The sequence below is a fragment of the Amblyomma maculatum genome, chromosome 1 (genome assembly GCF_055883805.1).
Source record: "Amblyomma maculatum isolate TAMU_Amacu chromosome 1, ASM5588380v1, whole genome shotgun sequence".
Taxonomy (NCBI): Eukaryota; Metazoa; Arthropoda; class Arachnida; order Ixodida; family Ixodidae; genus Amblyomma; species Amblyomma maculatum.
In genome coordinates this window covers 369,638,979-369,654,665 of record NC_139344.1, presented here as the reverse complement: position 1 = coordinate 369,654,665, position 15,687 = coordinate 369,638,979, and the positions used below count along the sequence as shown (strand labels likewise).

Below are 15,687 nucleotides of genomic sequence, written 5' to 3'. Positions count from 1 at the left end.
TCAAGACTGAAAGCATTTTTTCTTTTTAGGGCGTTTATTGGTGGACGCAAGTGGATATATAACTTCGCAGCAGCCTTATACGCTGCAGAAGCCGCAGAGGAACCTTTCAGACTGGCGTAAACTGCAGCTCTCACAGCAATGAATACTTCCTCACTGAGACAAGAAAGTTTTCATAGTTTGGACCAACACACGTGCCTCGTCTCAGCTGTGCAGTTCCCACACCGAAAGACTGATTGATACTCACGGACATTTTACGCCACAAACTGCGACCACCATTTCCATGTGACCTTCCGCTTTTCCCCAATCCCTACGACCGTCAGTCGAAGCAGTCCAGGTAATTTTACTAATCCTTCGTCGCTCCCTTCTATTATTCTTTTTTTTCCCCCGACACATGACTAAAACTTAGAGGTTTGTCGTAAGCTGCAGGTAAACGACTAGAATCGCCTACTACTATTAGAGGCTGCACTTCAGCAACGGCGCTTACACTATATAGAATCAGGGCTAGCAACATGCGGCAGGGCTAATTTCTCTGTCGCCACTCACGTAAACATCAACAAGGGTGTCTCAAGGCAAACAAGGCTTCTATGATGCCCCACGCGGCGCAGAAGCAAGTGTCATTTACTCTGGTACTCGACTGACACACCAAGAGGGCCGCTCGTCTTCACGCAAGGGAACATGCTCCCCATTCAGAATTAGAACCGAAATGAAAGCATGCACATGCGAATCCTGTCAGCGCGACATAATCCGAGTGGAAATAAACAACCGATGTTCGAAAGCCATGTGCGCGGGCTTGTACGTAAATCGTGAATCGCGGGCTTCCAACGGTCTCCACATAAGTACAGCAATCTCGAACGGCAATCCAAAATCTGCATGCATTTGCTGTTCAAGTCACGCGCCTTAAAGCGACTGCAATCAACGGCGCAGATGAGAAGGGCGTCACGAGCGTCAGAATCGCGCTCATCTAACTATACCAGCACGTATACCAACAGGCTGCGCCGTTTAGCTCGAAGTTCACCACAGCTGCTTACGCAAACTGTGTCAAACGCATGCTCAACTGCATCACTCCCCCACTGCCGAGCAGAACAATAAATCAGCGAGGGAGGGCAGCTAAGATGAGAGCCAGATGATGAAGGGAAACGATGGTATCGCCTTACTAATGCCATGCAGTGTGGGGAACGCTACACAGCCAGCACGCGTCAATCAGGGGGTTAGATTAAGTGCTGGCGCTGTTCACGCTTACCGAAAGCTTCGAGATGCGGCGGAGCTCCAGAGAACAAGAACTGGTATTAAATTCACCTAAGAAGCCGTGTCTGCCGGTCATGGTTCGGAATAATGTTTAAAGCCGATTATGCACACTCGAATCCCGAAGATATGTTACAGATAAGCGGAGTTCGAATCAACGGCAGCACGACAGAGGCACCTCTGACTCTATGCTGTTGGGAGGGACGACAGCGTACCTTCGAGTGAACCGTGAGTTGGAAATCACGAGACTCCGCTGTACCATGCCACTGGTGCTGTGCGCATTTAATGAAACAAATACACATTAAACAACAGAGCGGGAGTGGGCACAGAACGTATCCATGCGGCCAACACCTGAAGCGAGGAGTTCAAGGGGCGGACAAAGATAGACGAAGGGGGAGGACAGACTGCGAAGCCATCGATTTCGCCGCCGCCCGTAGCTTTCGAGCATGTCCGATACGCCGGGAAGATAAGAACGGCGCGGCCGCTCAAGTTCCTGTATGCCTGCTCGCGCGCGGGCGCGAGACCTGCGCGGCTCGTCGATGATGCATTATCAAGGCTAACGAGCCCGTGGACGTGCGGAAATCGTCCTTGGGCGCGCTTCGGCGCTGCATACGCGTATTCTCTGAGAGGTGGACTAGTGAGCCTGGTATGCACTACAAATATGCGCACATCCGCACAGGCGAGCGGAGATCACAATCTCGGCGGACTGCCCCTCGTTAAAAAAAAAAAAAAAAAAAAAAAAAAAAAAAAAAAAAAAAAGACGCGCTCCGTAACGCGAATCACGTGAGAGGCTTAAAAGAAGTAAAACAAGCGGCAAAATAGTCACGACGAGCAGCGCACAAAAAGCGAGCGTATGTCTGTAACTAAGAACTTTATAATAACGATAACCTACATACAAAACAGTATAACTTATAAGGGACTACTGAGAGGGTTACACGTACACTTGACAAGCTGCTGGTAGCAGTAGCTTTTTGCGGCTGCTCTACCTTTACACTTTGAGCGCTGCCTTTGCACAGGACAATAAAATTTGATTTGATTTGATTTGATTTGTGCATACTAAGGGCAGGTTGACGTGTTCAAACCCCGGAGTAGATTCCGATTCCTAAGTATGTAGAATGTTCTACCGTCGGCAACTGACGCATATTCTCACCTCAAATCATATTAATTGGATGTTGTTATAGCAATGAAAAAGAGACTTAAGCGAAGTTCAAGCAGTGGTTAAAATTTCGGCAACAGTAAGGACTTCGCATGTTTTCAAAGGACAGCGTGCTTCCATTGCCAATCATACGCATGCCGCATTTTCAGAAATCGGAGTCTACTCCAGAGCTTGAGGAGAAAACAGCGGAAACGAGAGGATCGAGAGATCTCCTTGCATCCGCGTCCTGCACTACAGACAGAGAGAGAGAAGAGGGATTTCATCGCTGCAGGCATAGTTTGGTAGCTCCCGAATAAATTACATGGTAGATGCTCTCAGAGGATAATTGCGACATTCACGAGTTCTTCCGCAAGCGAAGATACTCAAGCTAATAAACTACATTTGTCACACGAGTCAATCGCGTACGCCGAAGCAAATACAGCTAGTACCACCCAAAACACAAACAAAAACCTACAGTACCCCCCACCCCCCAAAAGAGAAAACAAAAAATAAATAATAATATCACCTTTTATTTTTTTACCAATCTTCGGTTGTATACTTCTCCAAACGCACAGTGTCAAAAATAGGCACAGATTACAAGCCTTGAGCTCTGGGACCTCCTTCTGTATTATTCATGTATGATACCTGTTTCTGTGAATAAACAAACTTTCTTCTTCCATTTTTACATTATGCAGCGGTACAACTTGTCGAGGCTAGGAAAGCAAAAACTCTGACCGAGCTTATACACCTCTGTAACAACAGCATTCTGCATTCACGCGCTCGCTGACAGATGGGGAACAAATAAAAACATCCTCCTCGGACAAACTCAACTTTTTGTTTCCTCGATTGCTCTTGAGAACTAGGAATTCACGAGCAGCCCACTTCAACACACACGAACACTTTTAAAACACGAACGTTTGAAAAACACCACTTGTTTAAACCCGTTTACGAGTCTGCAGCAATGACAAAGAAGACCATGCAAGCGGGCGCAAACAGACTCCGCAAAAAGAGGAAGGCAGGAAAGACATTCGAAAAGGCATGAATGCCGGTCCCCAGATTTAAATCTCAATCCACAAAAGAAACATGGCGACCGTGGCTGCGAAAAAAAGAAAGCGAAAATAATACAGACGCGGCAGGCTGTCCCCATATATCTTTCAAAGGCCACGGAATAGCGCGAAACGCGCCCGAGCGCAATCGCCCACGCGCGAAACGTATACCGCGCCCTCAGCATTGCGATAGCCTCGTAAAACTGGCTTTCATCATCTCTTCTCATGACCGCACACAGCTCGAGCACGCGGAATTCCAAGATTACTACGAGCGGCGTTTAAGGTATAGACCTCCTTCATGTTTGCAAACAAACAAGATGATCGAGGTGGCGCTGCTATCGTCAGCGATCCCACGGTAGGCAAAAAGCACGACCGCGGCCGCGGCACTGTGGCCAAGCTTGTTAAGGCCGTGTTATTGTGATTTGTAGGCGCCTTCTTGGCAGACGAAATGACGATGTGCTAGTATTCGTGAGCCTCAGCGGTGAGGACAGAAGCGATACATTGAAAAACTCTACCTACACGGCGTCCAGCGTACGAACCCGCACGCCGTACCGATGGAGATTCGGTTCAAGGCGCACAAGAGAAGCGTTGCTGCCGCCAGGAAAAATGAGCGACGTTGACATCTATTTGCTGTTTTCTCCGAGAAAATTAAGCGCGGAACGCATAGAGAATTACAAAGCTTCGCCCCGCCGGGGTGGTGCAGTGGTAAGACGCCCGACTACTGTGCCGGAGTTAAATTAAATTGGTTCACAGGAAGGGAAAGGCGCAGTAACTGTCACACTTGCTCTGTGGACACCCGAACCGCGCCGTAAGGGAAGGGAGGGAGGTGGGAATGAAAGTGGACAGAGAGAAAGAGGAGCCGTAGTGGAGGGCTACGGAGTAATTTCGACCACCTGGGGATCTTTAACGTGCGCTGACATCGCACAGCACACGACGCCTCTTCGTTTCGCCTCCATCGAAACGCAGCCACCGTGGTCGGGTTCGAACCCGGGAACTCCGGCACAGTAGTCGGGCGTCTTACCACTGCACCACCCCGGCGGGGGTTGCCGGAGTTCCCGGGATCGAATCCCGGCCTCGGCGGCTGCGTTTCGATGGAGGCGAAACGAAGTGGCGTCCGTGTGCTGTGCGATGTCAGCGCACGTTAAAGATCCCCAGGTGGTCGAAATTACTCTGTAGCCCTCCACTACGGCCCCCTTTCTCTCTATCCACTTTCACTCCCACCTTCATACCTTCCCTTACGGCGCGGTTCAGGTGTCCACAGAGCAAGTGTGACAGATACTGCGCCTTTCCCTTCCTATGAACCAACCAACCAATTACAAAGCTTCGGATGCTTACAACTACTTTGAGTCGAGTACGCTGACGGTGATTTGTTTCGCTCATATATAGCGCCGCAAACCGCGTACGATGTAGTCCGCTCAAAGCATCATTGCGTTATCGGATGATTCTTCACACCGAGCGGCAAATGAGTGTTCTTGGTAAGCACGAAGCACCTCGCTAGCGTCGAGCGGCTGTATGGGTAAGGTGATTTAGGTCAGCATGGCAACAGTAGCCTTAACACTGCACGGACTTGAGTATCATTTCGTTATTCATTGAAATCACAACGCTGCGCGTCTGTTATATCTGCTCTGTTCGTGGGCGGCTGTCGTCGTTAATGGTAGCAATTTTATCACGGGTAGTCACGCTGTTAGCTTGCATTACAATTACGAGCTGCAGCGGCCAATGTGGTTACGTGGGTTCTGGTAAAAACGTCCCAGGAAAGAGTGGTCCCGGAAAAAATGGCCTCGGATAAAATGTCCCCAAATAGATGCAATTAAACGTACTACAAAGTCGAGCTTTCGCCTTGCCCGGCGCTTGATTTATCATCGATAAATTTCGCTCATTGTAATCAACTTTTACTGTTTTTATCTGCCATCTGTGTTTATGGTTATAGCTTGAACAGTATTTACATTTTGAACCCCGCCGTTTTTTTTTTTTTTTTTTCACGTCCTGTAGTTCTTTTACTAAAGGCCTATACTGAGTTTCCTCGAGTCTAGCCGCAGTAATGTAGGCTACAGTGCTTCTTTCTACCTGTCCGCTTGAAATTTGCAAAACATGGTACTGATGCTGTGCGTTCGCAAAAAAAAAAAAAAAAAAAAAAAAAAAAAAAAAAAAAAGAAGAAGAAAACCGTTATGGCACCGAAATTTGTGCGGTGGAGGACAAGCACGTCTCTCGAATGTGTAATATTAGCCGGGTGATTAGACCTATATTAAAGAGCGATATTTCCCAGCTTGGAAACTGGAAACTATGCACCGCATAATACTCGCTGGATATTATATAGTGGCGGGGCTTTTTTTTTTTCTTTTTTTTCGATATGCTTTCATGCTAAGTCTTCTCCAGTTTCTGTAAACGCGTAAAGCACCCAGATGACTCAGTACCCAAACAATGGTTACATCTATTCTAAAAAAAAAAAAAAAAGAAAGGCATCATAAGACGTTTAATTTTTCGCGAAGTGAGCTCCGGGCAGATTTCAGTCAATTTCTTCGGTGACATTTTTTCCTAGGGGCCGCTTCCTGAGGGGACCTTTCTGGACGTTTTTTCCGGGGCCATATAGTCAAGGGGCCTTTGTTTCGTGGCTGTATCTTCTGGGGACCTCTTTTCAGGGGCCGTTTTTACCTTCACCCGTGGTTCCGTAGTTAGGGTGTCCCAGTTCGGTCTCGCCACTGTGGCCGCGGTAATGTAGGATAAACCCCACAACTCTCATTCACAATCAGCCGCTGTGAATACAAATAAAAGCGCTCGGCATAAATAAAAAAAAAAATGCAGCTCCGATCCAAATCACTAGCTGTTAACGTGAAGTGGGAGTCTTCATCTGGTAAAATAATTTGACGTGAACGTGGCGAAGGTTAGCCATGCAGCATATATATCACAGATCGAGGAGTGCAACACAGATCTTTCGAGTAGCAGCTCACTGCGCATACATACAATTACCAAAGTGAAAAAACGGGCTTGAGGAACAGTTCACATAGGTAAACATCTATGCATGCTCCAACAAAGAAACAGGCCTACGCAATACAACATATATATGACTGCCTCGTCTATGTATGTTACCAGCGCACCCGCGCCCGCACACCAAGATCCCATCACGCGTCGTAAAAAGGCCAAACTCGAGTGATTCGCGACCTTTGATCCGGTAGACCGCTCTGGCGTAAAGGTGAATAAGCTCCAGCTTAGTCGTAACGAAGTGTTTGCCGCATATTTGATGAGCAGGCGTCGGTATTCAGCCTTGGCGCTTCACCGCGGCGGCCCACAACTGTTTACGGCGACCATTGTCGGCAAGAAGCCTTTGAAAGCTTACTAAACTTCCTCTTGTGTGCCTTTCAGCACAAGTCATAGTGAAGCGATTAGTCGGCATGGTATTCTGCATTTCCCCGCAGCAGCAAGCCATCGCACAATCACGGGAGGCAAGGCGACTGAAGCGTTGTTTTGCCTACCACGCGAAAGTCACTAACGACGACAGCGCCACCGCATTTTCGTGACGTAGCCGGAGTGAAGGAGGTCTATATCCTCTCGGAAACACATAACAACAAAAAGCGCGGCAAAGTGGAAAGGCTCGCAGGCTGGTAATTGGTGAGCAGCAGCCCCGCCGGTGTGGTGCAGTGGTAAGACGCCCGACTATGGCGCCGGAGTACCCGGGTTCGAACCCGACCTCAGCGACTGCGTTTCGATGGAGGCGAAACGAATGGGCGTCCGTGTGCTGTGCGATGTCAGGGGACGTTAAAGATCCCCAGGCGGTCGAAATTACTCCGTAGCCCTCCACTACGGCTCCCCTTTCTCTTTTTTCACTTTCACTCCCACCTTCCTCCCTTCCCTTACGGTGCGGTTGAGGTGTCCACAGAAAACAAGTGAGACAGTTACCGCGCCTTTCCCTTCCTATAAATCAATCAAGAAATCAATCAATCAGGCAAAGTCGCCAGTCCAACCTGCCGGTCTCCCCCCTCTCCGCGAGACTCGGCTGTGCGTAAAAAAACTGCACGCAACACCCAAGAATGGCCAGGGACGGAGTGGGACACGACGTGATTTCCCCTCTGCCCACAGGGGACAAACGGCGCTGCCGCTTCAGCGTTCGTGCCACTGCACAGCGGTGGCCAGTGGCCACCGCACGTGCTTTCTTCCCCGATTGAATCAACCGGCCGCTACGGCGCCCACTGCTATCTGCACAAGAGCAACGCAGTGGATCCCCTTCGACCGCGCAGTGGCCTACACTTTGAATGTGCTTTACTTTCCTTTCCCTATTATTAAAATCGATTACGGATGCAGACCTCGCCAAGCACTGCACGTAACTTTGCTCTGCAGCCTGAAAGATCGCGCTGAAAGCAGCAAGACTAGAAGAAAAACAAAAAGCGTGCAAAGTGCGATGGATGGCAGGCAGCGTAGAAGCAGAACACACCAGCGCAATATTGAAACGAGCGTGGCGATGAAAACGCGCCGTCAGTGCCCCCTTTTCACGCCAGACAGCACGCGATACGCTGAAGGAGGCGCTGCCGCAGAGGCGTTCGGAATTCATTCGCCCGGCAACCGATTCGAGTAGACACCGCGGCGGTCACGTAGCTAGCCACCATAACGTAGCGTCGTTAAAAAAAGAATAATAATAAAATAAACATGGCGGCGAAGCACAATGCAAACCAATAAGCTGGCGGACAAAGGCGCTTTGTGAGCACGGGTTTTACGCCTGCGAGTTTTTCGATGAAGCGACCACACGGGGCCTGCCGCTCACTTTGAGAGCGCTTGCAAGTTATAAAAAGAGAAGGGGGGGGGGGGGGGGGGGGGGGGGGGCTAGAATCGATGAATCAAAAGTGGTTTCCACCAGGCGATGATTCCGATAAGTGGGATGCAATAGTAGGGTTTATGGCCTGAATAGACCATTTCCTATTACGCCAGGCAGAAGGAATATCCCAAGGCGATAGACGCAGGAAAAGGCGCCCACAGAGATATGAAAGCCTGTTCAGTAGCATTAAAGGAGGAAAAGCCGTAGAGTAAATAACAGACTGGCAATAAGAGGAGCCGAGCACGTATTAGTGACGTAAGGAACCGTAAATGCAAACTGGCAAGGGTGGCGGAGGTGACGGGGGCAGCGAGATGAGAGAGAGAGAGAAACACTATATTGCGACCAATTATATCGTGAGCGCATAGTGAACTGCGATATGTAAGGCGAAAGTTTGGACTTTAGGCTCACTTTTACATCTGATTAGCCCAACTATCGAAGCTAATATGTGCTTTCTTTTAGGCTGTCTGTGCCTGTATACGCACCTATAACGAGTTGCGCCCAATATGACAACGGTTTTATAGAACAGAAGCGTAGCAAGGGGCTAAAAGCGCGTTATATTTTTATGCCAGCGAAGCATGTTATTTAGGGCAATTACTGCTTTTCCTTGGCGAATGTTCGAAAAACAAAAACCAAAGGTAAGACAGGAAACGAGCAAACATGAAAACAAGCGCCTTCTAACCCACATATCAAATGTTCCAGAGAACACACATGCCAGTTCCGAGCGACCGCATTCCAACCATATCAGAATGTTCACGCTGGCTTTTTCTGTATCAATATCACCCAGCTATCTGGCAGCGGGCATCACCCTTTCCAAAGGGGCTCCATCCGAGTCCGACAGACTGTAATGGCTCAAAGGGGCTACCGAACGGGACAATTAGGCACGACCGTGACCGGAACACCAGAACAGAGGGCGATCGAATACTTCGAAGGAAGAAGTTGGAAGAAACCGGTCTCTAATTACCCTGCGTGAGAAGGGCCCCTTCCGAGGCTCATAAAGTATTCACCGCCGCCGACCAACCTGTCGGCGACGGTAGGAGGCGCCGAGTACCGGGTGAAGGCGCAACATACACACAAAACATGTGCCCAGGTTTGAAACCGCGCGCACATTGCGCCGATCACTGGGGCAACGCCGCAGGCACCAAACAGCGATCAAGATAGATTTGCAAGCGAAAACTCTCTTCTCTTCCTTAGCACCCCGCACAAGAAGTTGCCTGTCCGGAGATGTCGGAGGCAACACGAGAAGGGAGAGGGCGTTCCGCGGTCTCTCCCGCGACAACGCCCATCTCAAGTGCTGCGCGAAACTTGCGTGGTTTTTTCGGTGGGTGTCGAAATAAGAGATGCGCAACTGAGCTTGGAAAGTAATACAAGTAGTGATACGGAGCAGTGCATAAGATTCATGCCGGATTCCACTGGTCCTCTGCCGCTGTTGGGTAACGAAGCCATGGCTTAGAAACGCCCTTCGGAAGCGACCGAACATGGGCTCAGCAATCAAGTGTACCTCAGTACTGGGAACTAGTCGCCAGCCAGCCGGAGCGGTCGCCGACGGCCAGATGCGCTATCTTGTGGATCCTGCGACCGGCCGCTCGCTTCTTTAGTATGATACGACAGTCGTGCTAGCGTGAGCGGTTCAATCTAAAGTGAAAGCTCATGGAATGTGGCCCCTGGTCCAGCGCCGAGAGAATGATTGATGACATAATCTAGGCGTACGCTATGGTAATGTTCCGTATAGTAACGCAGAGAGAGAGAGAGAGAGAGAGAGAGAGAGCGTAAACATAGCACATACACGAGGATCAGGTACGCGGAAATCACGGATCCTTTTCGCCGTCCACTATCTCAGCCACAGGTTTTGTTAGCAGGTCGCGACGTCAGGTCCGAATATTAAACCCACCGTGTCCGCAGACTGTCACAATCTTTGTCACGTCAGTGCATGATGAAAACACTAATGAATGAATGCCTCAGTAGAGTACGTAACATCCTATGGGACATTTGCTTAACATGTTTGATATCGGAGGAGCTGAAAGCCGTGAGCAAATCATTGGTTTCGGATGGTTGCATCATGGTTTTAAACAAACGATAGCGCTTAGGCTCTAACTTTCGTGTCGTTCTTTCCTTTTTTTTTTTAAGTTTTTCTTGTCGCGTTTTCTTTATGTTAAGACGAGTTCGCAATGGGATACGTTTTAATAGAGAACGACATCAATGATGCTCAACAGCACAGTCAGGAAGTTATTAAAGATTGCAACGCAATTCGCAAAGCGAAACAAAGTTCTGCGTTGCGAAAGAATTGCTTGGGGCAGCGCGGCCGATTTTGCGAAGTTCCCCATTATGCGCACCGGTTGTTACACATTCACGCACGTGCCTTAGACACCCAAAGGAAGCCATTCAAAATCTAAACTATCGCTACTAACCCAATAACTGCAGCACTTTAGAAAAACCACTGTTTGCTAAAGACGAGGGTGAAAAAAAAAAAAAAGAGAGAAAACACTCAAGGTGGCCGGCAACTGAGTCCGAAGTATTGAGACCAGCCGACAGCCAGTCTCCGCGAATATATACGCCGCATGAGAGAGGTAGCAAACATGCGAGTTAGTATACTTCTTCGTTTTAGGCTAATAGCTTAGGATACGTGAAACAAAACAAAAAACAAAAATTACAAGAGGTCGCCTAGGCCCAGCCTACAGCCTAAAGTCTTTCGCGTTACCAGCTTATACAAATTGTGGCAACAAGTCGCGCATACGCCGTCGGAAGCCCCGTATAGGATGTCGATACTTCACCGAGCTCGTGGTGCGGAAGCAATACGATACGCCGGAGTCTTCCCGACAGCCGTCTAATTACGCCACGGAGCGCCACCGCCGGCGGCGTCGCTGTATATACGGTCATCCAGCGCATTTGACCTCCACACCACGAAAGGACCGACACGCGGCGCGCAGTGTAGTCATCGTCGTAGCCTCGGCCAGCTTTCCTGACGAAAAGCGTGAACGACTTCCAGCCTCCCGCGGGGACCCAATACAAAACACCGCAGAGCGACGAAGGCCACAAAACGGCTGTAAAAAAACATTTCCTCTTCCTCTTCCAGCCCCCATTATATATGCAAAGAGGTGCAGTGAGTGTTTCGGTAATCAATTTCGGCGCCGGGCTATGCTTAGCGCCATTGACCGCACCACTGCGCCACAAAAGAGAGCAGAGGAAGAGATGGTGACAGATGAGCTCGTAAAGCAATCGTGCGCCCCCAGCCCCTCCTCTCCCGCATTGCGGTGAAACAAGAGCGATAACGCGAGAACGAATGGGAGCGCACGACGAAAACGAAAGTTCGGCTTCTGACGACCCAGCGCTCGTCGGACGATGGCCCGGCTCGTAAAATTACCTACAAAGGGTCAGTATCTTCCGAGGCGCGCGATAGGCGTAAGAGGTTTCCGTCCGGGTGACTGAAAGAAAAATTAAAAAAAAAAAGTTAACTGATGGTTTAGGTTTGGTTAACCCTGAGGGAATCAAAGCTTCATGTATAGCTACGCTTATTGCCAAGCTTGGATTAAACACACTGCGCGTTTCTCCAAACGTAAAGGCCGTCCTTCATCTCTTTCGACATGCCGCCTTTTCAGGGCCTCATTCCGACGTGCCTTCTTCACTTCCGACGCACTACTGTAGCAAGGGGTTCGTTCTCCTCCATCTCGCGCACTGATAGGAACCCGAGAGCTCCCATTTATATAGGTATCGCCCCGCTCTTACAGTCACACTGACGTCACCTCAAGTGTTCACGTAACCTTGACCTTGGCAGTGGTCGCGGGCCAGGCCTACGTGGCTCTGTCCCAGTCACCGGCGCCCACCAGGTCACGTGACCTTGACTTTTGCAGCGGTCACGGTCCACTTGGTGGCCTACGTGACTAGCCCCGTAGTCACATGGCGACCACCAGGCTTAACACAAGTTTGGCCTCTGAATCTCCAAGATGAAGACCGCGCATACCCGACGGCTCAGACTACCTGCCGTAGTGAAGCTTTCGCTTCAAAAAGAGAGGTTCATGAAGCATATATATGTACATGAGCGTTGCTTTTTTATAACATGTAACATGATTATATGTTACCGCCTATGTATGGAAATCAAAGAAAGGTTAACGCTCATTTATAAATCATGTATTGTTTTGTAGCAATTTCTTAAGGAACGTTTTTAGGGCAACAATCATCACCCGGCCGTATCACCTGCCAACAAACAACTTCCAGAGGCACGCTCGAATTTTTGTTTAGGCTGCATGGCTTTAAACAGTCGACGCCGAACAGCGTCTGTACACTGAGGAGCAGTCGATATATGCGCCATGAAAAGCGACACGCTGCGCGACACCGGTCCATAATAAGGAAAGAAAAGTAAATAAATAACGGCAACGAACCGCGCAGAGCACACCTTCAGAAGCTGTGAAGAAAGCGAGCGAACGGTACCGCCGGCCCTGTATCTCGAATGATATTTGCATATCATCGCCACATAAACAAGAGCGAAAGTCGAAGGGGGGGGGGGGGGGGGGGATGATATGGGTTCAACACTGCTGAACCGAATGTGGAGCGACAACGTTAGCTGCGGGTGACCAAACGTTGTCGTTGTTGTTGTTCTCCTCTAATTTGATGGCACATACCCACATAGGGGATCGGCCAAGAATTGAAGTGCAGATATTTATTTTTGAGGTGTATAATCACATCGCAAAAAAAAAGAAACGATTTCTAGGGAATAGATGGGGAAAGCAAAATACGGGACACCAAATAAAAGAATTCATAACGCGAGCAGTAGGACTTCGTCTTCCACGGTGCCACGCCGATGGCTTGAAAGCCCGGTAGTTCTCGCTAAAAAAAAAAAAAAAAAAAAAAGAAAAAAAGAAAAAGAAAAAAAAAAACACGTTCGCCCACAAGTACACAACGAACAAAGAGTGATAAACAGAAGCAACAAAGTGAGCCACGCAGCAGCGGCGAAGTCAAGCTGAATGTCGGCTCCCGTAAGTATACACACACGCCGCTAAAGAAGGTATATATGGCACAAACAAGGGAAGAGATTTTCTTGGGGCTCCCAAACGTAAACCTTCATATTGTCGCTTCTTCCCACGTTCATTTTGAAATTATTTTCTCTGTTACGCTTATTTCTCATTTTCTGCCTCCACGTTTCGTCATTCCTTTGACAAAAACCTGCTCGCGGCCCAATCGGATCACCCCCTTGTCACCCATTCCGTTCCCAATCTGAAGGAGAATCCTTCAAGGCCTTCTGGATGAATGTCGTTCGAACCTCAGAGGGAGAAAATTCACACAGACCCCTTACACGACAGGAGCAAGGAGATGGGTTGGCCGAAACTCGAGCCCACCTTTAAAAGAGGCCGCGGTGCGGTACTGCAGAGGGAGAGGAAAAAAAGAGGGAGCTGAGGTGGGATGCAGCGGAGCCGCTGACTTCCTGATCTCATGCAGCGAACGACCCACTTATCCGGTATCCGTCAACCGGGTCTCGCGGGCTTTCTCACCATCTGCGCCAGCGGTGCAGTCACTGCGCATGCGTGGGGCCTCCGCGGGAGCACCTTCAAGCAGTTTGCATTCCAAAAAACTCCGCATTTCTTTAGTTCGTTCCTTCCATATATATTTCTGTCCCGAAAGGAATCGCGACTTCTGGCGATGATGTGGTGCCTTGCCTCCCCGCCGCAGCGGGACTTCGCCGTGGCATCGCTAGGCTTATAACACACCTCATCCACGGGGCCCTGTCGCACTAAAAGTGTACAGTGTGGTGTGAAGGTTATACAAGAGCTGCAGCTACGTAAATGAGGCTTGAAATACGGGGCAAAGAAGCAACAATGACGGCGATAGCTGCATTGCGTTTTCTCCTTCCACAACATCGGTGGCTCTTCGAAGAGCTACACACACCTCATGATCAGACAGGCGACGTTATTGATGCCGCTAATTCGCACTCTCGTTTGAATTACACTTGAACCTGGAACTGATCGTGCCATTTCCGACTGCGACATACAACGATGGCGGCGCAATATTCCTGCAGGAAACGTCCCTCTTAGAGGTGTCCCTGTGAAAAGGCTGCTCAACTTATCGCGATTGGCCGCCGTGGTTACACAATCCTCGTTGGCTGTGGGTCTGCATTTGGATCAGGTAGCAATAGCCAAAGGGCGAATAGGCTGTGAACGACACTCAGTTTTGCAGATGTGACATCTCGGACGAGCAGCTTATGCACGCTTTCTAGCTTCTACGGCACTGCACTGGTGACAGGAGAAAAACAGTGCTCGCAACTGCTGCTGAAAATCAGGGGCTGCTGCGGATTCGAATTAGGCTAAACAGCGTCACTCGCCTACGAACGCGGTAGGAGAGGTAGGAGGGAGGGATGGAGGGAAACAAGGAGTTCGTCCGGGAATCCGTAGGCTCGAAAGCTTGGCGTACGCCGCTAAAGAGGCTGCCACTGGTGAATCTTAAGTCCCTTTTGATTTCTTGCTTCTCTCTGCACTGCAAAGTGAACTGTGAAACGATCGTTTGAGGTGATGCCGAGAGCACGAATCAAGCGAAGTTGATACACGCGGCGTCCAGAGGGATTCATTAGCTGCAAACGCGCTGTACAGGAGACTCCATTCGCAAAGGGGGTGTTTCGCTGCCTTCATTGAGTCTAGAACAAAATCAAGGCGATGAAAATGAATTGGTATAGATATGAAGTTGTGAACTGACATTAATTCAAAATTCGTTTATAGAAAAAAGACAAGAACCATAAAAAAAAAATGAAGAAATCATTACTGAAGATGCCGTGACAAATCTCACTCCCACCTACTAAGATATCTTGCGGCTGAGAAGCAGGAAAATCGGTGATTGAAGCATAGCAAAGAGTGCCGGAAGTGTGACGCATTCCTATCTCTTTCCTATAACCAAGTATTGCGTCACTACACATATATCAATGATGTTGTATCCAGACGCCACGCCAAGGAATAGGAAGCTTTATTACGAGGTGCAAGCTCGCAGCCTCTCACCAACAACCAGCGTACATGGAGAACGCGCGCTGTCTTATACCTGCGTGAGATACCGGCGCATACGCAGACAGACATGACGAACGCGATCAGCCATGACAATACATAGCAAGCGTCCCTCTCGCGATACAACACGACGCTATAACAAGCGTAAAGGTCGCTAAACCTTGCGCCTAGACTACAGGTCAAGCCATGTTCGCCTGGTCCGCAAAGTTTCCGGCACATGTCGACGAAATATGACCGCACTTTTTGGCTTATAGTCTGGCAACCCCAGCGCAAGCCGTGTATAACACAGCAGCCACTACCGAGTAACTCGAAGCAGCGACTTTTCACCCAGCCTAGCCAAGAAGCGCTTTACATGCGATAGCGCAGTTCCGACTCTCCCCGGGGCACCATATACAACTCGCCGAAAACGATCTTCACTCCGCGAGACGAGTCCGACTCCGTTCGCTGGAACGACGGCTTAATAGCTGAAGCGGCAAACGAGCAGT

The 15,687-nt window shown here is 49.4% G+C and overlaps 1 protein-coding gene across 1 annotated transcript in view; it reads right to left on the bottom strand.

Annotated features, from left to right (window-relative positions):
• Nucleotides 1-15,687, bottom strand: part of gukh (NHS actin remodeling regulator GUK-holder) — a 390,412-nt gene that overhangs the window by 286,246 nt on the left and 88,479 nt on the right. The window lies entirely within an intron of this gene.